Here is a 6990-nt window from a genome sequence, read left to right on the forward strand (position 1 = left end):
TAAAGCACCTACTTAGAACAAGCTTAGCAAAGCACAGGGACCGCGGTTCAATCCTCCAGCACCACATGCCAGCCAGCCCTGCCCCCTGGTGGGCTGAGCTGGCCACACACACATAAATAAATAAAATTAAAAAAAAAAATTAAAAAAAAAAAAGAAAAAGAAAAATAGGTAGGAATGAATAGACGCAAAGTAAAAGATCACTATCACGAAAACTGAAACACCAATGAAACAAATAAATCATGGAAGGTATCCCACGTTTACAGATGAAAATTAATATTGTTAAAATGACCGTAGTATTCAGAGGGAGCTACTGAGTCAACGCCGTTCTCATCAGAATACTGATTTCCTTTGGTCCCCAGCGCCACATGCTGCGCCAGCCCTGCCCCGGTGCGCTGAACCGGCCACGGAGACTGGTGGCACGTCTGTAATCCCAGTGCTGGGGATGCTGAAAACATGAGGGTCCCTGAGGTCGAGCTGTGTGGTGAGACTCTGTACAAAATACTTTTAAAAAATAATAATATGGACTGTCTTCAAGAAGTAGAGAAAAACAATGTCACAATTCATGTGCATCACAAAAGACCCAGAGTAGGCATGGCCATCCTGAGCAGAAAGAACAGTGCCAGAGATGCAGAAGCAGACTTCAAAACCACCTGCACAGCTGCAGCAACGAAAGCAGTATGGCACTAGCCTGAAAACGGACATACAGGCAACAGAACAGAGTAGGTAACCTGGTAATTAATCCATGCACGTGCAGCCACTGACAAAATACTGCGCAAAGGAACCACGACCATACAGAAAGACTGGTCTCTTAGAATGCCCTGGCAGAGCTGGAGGTGCACATGCAAAAAGAACGAGAGCCCGCGGCACACACACGTCAACTCAAAAGGATCCAAGGCCAAAACGTAGAACCTGAAACTAGGACATCACTACAACAAACAAGGGAAACTCTTCAAGATTTTGATATAAGTGCAGATTTTTAGATGGGATCCTAATGGTATAAACAACAAAAATAAAAATAGACAAAATGGGATTATACTAAATTAGGAAGCTTCTGTACTCTGAAGGAAATAATCAGCAGAGTTTAGAGACCACCTACCGGTGGCAGAAATGTCTGTCAGCTAGTCGGCTGGCAGAGTTAGTGTCTAGGAATAAGTCTCTGAATTACAAATGCTTGAGTTATGAACTTTCACAGATAGGAACACACCTCACATCATGAGAGTTCTGTGTCCCCTGTAAAAGTAAGAGTCTGTTTACAGCATCTGTGTGTGTGTGTGTGTGTGTGTGCGCGCGTGCGTGCGTGCATGTGTACCTTTATGCCTCACACTGCGTATCTGTCAGAGGTGTAGAGCCGCACTCTGCCAGGCGTAATAATCAATGAGACTTACCAGTGAACCCAACTTCGGATGTTCTGGAACAGAACTTACCTCAAGGTTGTAAGCAGTGTGTGTAAGGAACTCACCAGTCTGGGCTCTAATACATAAACAATCCAGTTAAAAACAGACTAGAGGACTAAACAGACACTTCCCAAAAAGCCTAATGAGTGGCCAATAAGTATCTTAAAAGTGCTCTGGCTGGGTCTTGTGGTGCATGCCTGCCTGTGGTGTCACTGCTCCGAAAGCTAACGCAGGAGGGTCATGAATTTGAGGCCAGCCTGGACTATAGAGCAAGACCCAGTCTCAAAAACCCAACAAAAGACACACTCACACACACACACACACACACACACGCGCGCGCGCGCGCGCGCCTCACCCCCCAAATCTGCAGTATCACTAATCAGGGAAATGTGAATCAAACCCACAAGGATCTCATCTCATTCAAGTTAGAATGGCTATCATCACAAAAAGAAAAATGTAAGTCAGGCTGGTAGCGCATGTCTGCAACTCTGGGGGGTGCACGCTCCAGCCCAGTGTGGCCAACTCAGCAAGACCCTACCTCCAAATAAGTAAAATCTGAGCTATCTCTCCAGCCCAAGTAAAGTCTAAGAAGCGCTGGGAAGGTGGGGGATTATAAATCATGGCAAGGATGGAGAGAATCCTGCACAGTGCCAGTGTGCATGCAAGTGAGTACAGGCATTGTGGGAAACAATATGGAGCGTCCTCTAAAAATCAAAAGGACTTAAAGCGCCTGCTTAGGCAGACGCAGGGGCTGGGGTGAGGTTCTGGGCCTGCCATGCTGGCCCCACCAATGGGGCATGCTGAGTCGGTGATTGAGACGGGGCGTGGTGGCATGCCTGTAATCCCAGCACTTGGGAGGCTGTAAATAGGAGGATCACTACAAGTTGGATCTACGCAGTGAGACCCTGTACTAAAAACAAACAAACAAACAAACAAAAAACCCAAAAGGACAGCTATCAAATGATCCCGGATGCCCAGTGCTGAGAACACATCTCCAGGAACTGGCGTCAGGATGCCAGATACCTTCACGCTCATGAGGTATCTATGGACAGTGGAATAGTACTATGCCACGAAACAAAACTTGTCATTTGCAACAACACTAAGAGAATGGAGGTCAAGGAAATGAGCCGCACAGAGAGACGAGTACCATGTTCTTTCTTACGCGTGGACACTCAAAAGTGGGTTTTAGAAGAGCAGACAGAAGAGCTACAGATGGTGGGGAGGGCAGGGAGCAACTATCTTCATTCCTTATACTGCGCAATTCTCTACAGTAACTTTCGGTTGCAACCATTTATGATATAGTTCAAGATTTAAAAAGTATCAAATCTTTGTCTAGAAAGACCGCTCCCTGCTGGGAGGAAGTGGCCGCCCGCAGGAAGGTGGTCAGGGCAGCCTGGGATGGGCCTGAGGAGCAGCTGGGAGGGCTGCTTTCTGCAGCACCTTCCTGCATGAGGCGCTTGTGAGGGCCCTGGCTTCAGAGTAGGGGCCATGTGACTTCTGGGGTGATGCCATCCTTGAGGAATGGATGGCTGCCAGACCCAGCCTGGAGAAGTGCCTCAGAGCCCCCTCCTCACGGTGCATGGCACCCGAGATCTCTCCCTGAGCCAGAGTCTGCCAGAGTGTGAAGGCGTGAAGGAAACAGCTGTGGCCGGGACCGCGTGAGCACAGCGAGACCGTCGGTCTTGGTCTGAAGTCCCCCGGTGTACCTAGGGCTGCAGCCAGCACTGCATAAGAACCTGCAGAACTGTTCAGGAGCAGGACGGGTGGGTTCCTGATCAGCCCAGCAATGTAGGGCTGAGGGAGCAGGGACCTGCAGGGGCACGAAGTCGCCAGAACCAAAGCTGAAGTTTCCAAGTCACACTGCCCATGGGGCGCCTTGCCAAGGGGTGGTGCAGCTTGCCCAAGTGTGCTAGCCTGGGTAAGCCACGGTCCACCTCACCAGCCACAGGACAGCCACACCAGTACCTGGGATTCAAACAAAGAATCCCCGTGTCTTGCTGTAGCTGCTTCAGTGCTTTGTTTAGCAGTCACCATGGAAGTGGCTGGTTTAAAAGATGTCCACAGCCATTCCTGCTGGTGCCTGGGCTCAGACTGTAAGGGCCACCTCTGGGGAGGAGAGAATTTCTGGCCTGGACAGAACTGAGAAGCAAGTCCTGGCTCTCACAGACGTTCCTTCCTGCTCCTCCTGGATGCGGGACCGGGTGGCACAAGCAGCCCCTGGCTGCACGGTGAGCCCAGGGGCCACAGGGGCACTGAGACTCCCCTGCCCTCTGCACTTCATGCATCAAAACAGGTGCCTCAGCCATACATTCAGGGGCTCAGCGTGGCGTCTGCCCTGGCCCTCTGCACCTTTGCTCGGCTACTTCTGGTATGGGCCACTACCCCGCTCCAAACTCTAGAAAGCCCCAAGCTAAGCCAGACTGCAGATCCATCTGGCCCAGCCGGGCGGAAGGGCTCTCCCTGCCTGGACTCTAAGGCAGGCTGGCTTCTGTGAATTTCATGGCACCTGCCACAAACTGTCCTGTGCTCAAGGCCTTCTGGGTGCATATTTACCCCAAGCTAGCAACTGCTGGGGACGAAGTCAGTTTTTGTTTTTGAGAACGGGTCTCCTTGTGTGGTGCAGGCTGGGCTTGAACTCACTATGCAGTCCCAGCTGAACCAGGTGCAATCACCTCGCGCAGCCTCCTGGTGACGGGGTCACAGGCGCGTAGCACTGTACCTGGCGAGTCTTAAGATCTCAGGTCGCTCAGTGCGCCCAGCACGCCCCACAGAGCACTCTGCTGAGGCCTGAGAATAACCGGTTTCCAGGTTACCCATGAGGGGACGGTCACCGGCAGCCACGCAGTGGGATCTCTGTGAGCACGGCCTGTTCCTGCAACTTCCACCCTGGCGACCTTCCAGGTCCTTCCAGGACAGCCAAGTCCAAATTCCTGTGCAAACTATGGCAGAGAAGGGCCTAGGAGACACTCCCTAAGCACAGCAGAGAGCGAGAGTGAAGCTCAGAAGGCAAGCCCAGAGGGCTAACAGTGCCGGCCCTGAGCCTCTCACCCGAAAGGCCAGCCCCGTGCCATCGCACTGAAGGGCTAACAGCGCCTGCCCCCTTTTCCAACAGGCTCAGGCTATGCTGTGAGCCTGCGCTTGAACTTACCCTCGTCTTGCCTCAGCCTCCCAAGTGGCTGGGACTACAGATGCAGCAACCATCGGGCTCCGCTCAACTGCAGTTTCACTAACACTGGTTTTAAATCTGTGTCTGGACCAAGAACTCACGGCTAGGTGCTCCTACAGCGGTGAAGATGAGAAACACACTGTGGCAACCAGTTCTGTCCCTACTTCTCTACCAGAGGCCACCATCCCCACATTGAGCACGCAGAGAAAACTGCAGGTAGACTGTGGTGGCCAAGTCATGAGAGGCCACAGGCAGCGGTGTCTGCGGTCACAGAGGGCATCAAAGCGCGGAGCATGGAAACTGCCACGCTAAGTGCAGAGCTGCAGTAACCACCCTGCAGAAATGACAAAGATCAGGAGACCAAAGCCTAATAAGCACCATTTTCCAAACAGGGAACAAAGCAGATTCTAGAAACTACCCCTGTGAACTCCTGTGAAACTCCGGAAAACTGGCAGCATAGACTGTCAACATTTTGACCCATCTAATTCAACAAGGGAAATGCCAGCTCGGACCAACTTGCTTCTCTCTTTGGGCTGGGCTGCCATAGGGATGTGGGTGAAGACCGAGTCTGGAGGGCCCAGGCTCGGGCTTACGAGCCAGCCCTTGCGGTCCTGCTCAGGGGGCCCTAGGGACACCAGGAGCCCTGTAATGCAGGGCCTAACATTTACTCCAAGTTAAAAAAAAAAAAAAAAAAAAAAAAAATTAGCGTCAGGGAAGTAGCTTAGCAGCGTAGCACTTGCCTACCAAGGGCGAGGCCCAGAGTTCAATTCCCAGAACCAAAAAAAGAGAAGTTAGGGAAAAAAAAAAAAAAAGGTGAGTGGTAGTTACAGCAGTGTATTTAGGTCACATGGGAAGAATTAACCCCTACCCTCGCTTCTAAATCCACCACCAGGGCAACAGCAGGACTCACTCCTCCACTTGCCACCTGCTCAAGTGGCTGCAGCAGGGGACAGACTGCTTTGGGTGGGACAGGGGCCACACAGTTTGCTGCCTTGTCACAGTAGGCCAGCAGGAAGAGCCTGGTTTATGTCTGACATGAGAGCTCCCTGTGGGGACCCTGTGTAAATTCCAGCGCTGAATTTTCAAACAGAAAACCAACTAGCTTGTCACTGGACAAGAGCAGAGTCATGCAGGTGTGTGAGCACAGCCCCAGTGCTCAGCTCCAGCCAGACACCAGAGAGCCATCCACCAACCCAGACACTTCTGGGAAATGTGTGACTGGTTGCTACTGATCTTATTTTTAAGTCTAATTTTTCAGTTTGTCCTAGTCTTGAGAAAGTCCTCTTGTACCTTTGGATAACACTCCCAGTACACAGTGCAGGGTCCAGAGGCATTTTAAGGTGATGTTTACAACTGAAGACACCCAAAGGATCAAGTGTGGCGTACAGGCCAGGATCTGGGACCAGGAGTAGCTCTGGCACAGTGATAAAGCTCTGAGACCAAAGAGGGACCTCCCCCCACAAAAAAACCAAAACCAAAGAGGGCCCCAAGGGTATTTCTGCAAGGCAGAGCCAGCGCAATAAGGTCACAGGACATTTTCTAATAAACTTTTACTGAACACACCCCTGCCCACTCATTCACATGCTGCCTAAGGCTGCTTCTGCAGTCCACTGGCTATCTGTGCCAGAGACCTGACAAGGTGCGATGTTTCGGGATGGCTTTTAACAGAAAAATGCGTGGACCCCTGGTTGAGACGTTTAACAGCCCGGGGGAGGGGCGCGGGCTGCATTCAGGGAAGGAGGGACAGAGGAAGGTGGGGTGTGAGGTGACCAGTGGAAAGGCCTTCACATCTCAATTACTTACACCCTAAACTCCTAGGGGAGAGCGAGCTGGTTGGTTTCCTCCCACCTTTCACAACTGGGGGCACATAAACAACACAAAACAGAAGCACTGGTAATCAAAAATGTTTTAATGATTAATGTTTAGACATCATTGAACAGTGCAGGCATATCCACATGAGCTAAGCACGCTCCGACGGCACACTACGGAATGTCGTCATTTCCGGATGGAGACAGGGAAAGACATCTGCAGACTAGCACTAGGGTGGAGACACGCCACACAGGCACAGTCTAGCTGTAAGGTCCTTGTAAACAGACCTGCGACTCCTTCCAACAGAAAACCGACGAGACTAGTCAGAGCGCCAACTGGCTCTTCCACATGAATGTGCAAAATTAAAGCATAGTAAACGGGTATTTACATAAATATCAAACCCACAATTAGTTTATACATTGTCAATGATCTTCTTAGATGTCGTGAGTGGTTCAATGAAGTTTCTCAACAGAGAAGGTATTAGGCGGCTAAACTTCCACACCTGAATAAAATGACACATACCACAGTCCTTGTTTGACCACTTGCCTTGAGAGTGTGAAACACGATTTTATGGTAAGCAATCTATTCTTTAAAACACGCTGTTTTAAACACATCTTTAGG

This window comes from Octodon degus, unplaced genomic scaffold (assembly GCF_000260255.1).
Source record: "Octodon degus isolate 3935 unplaced genomic scaffold, OctDeg1.0 scaffold00205, whole genome shotgun sequence".
Taxonomy (NCBI): domain Eukaryota; kingdom Metazoa; phylum Chordata; class Mammalia; order Rodentia; family Octodontidae; genus Octodon; species Octodon degus.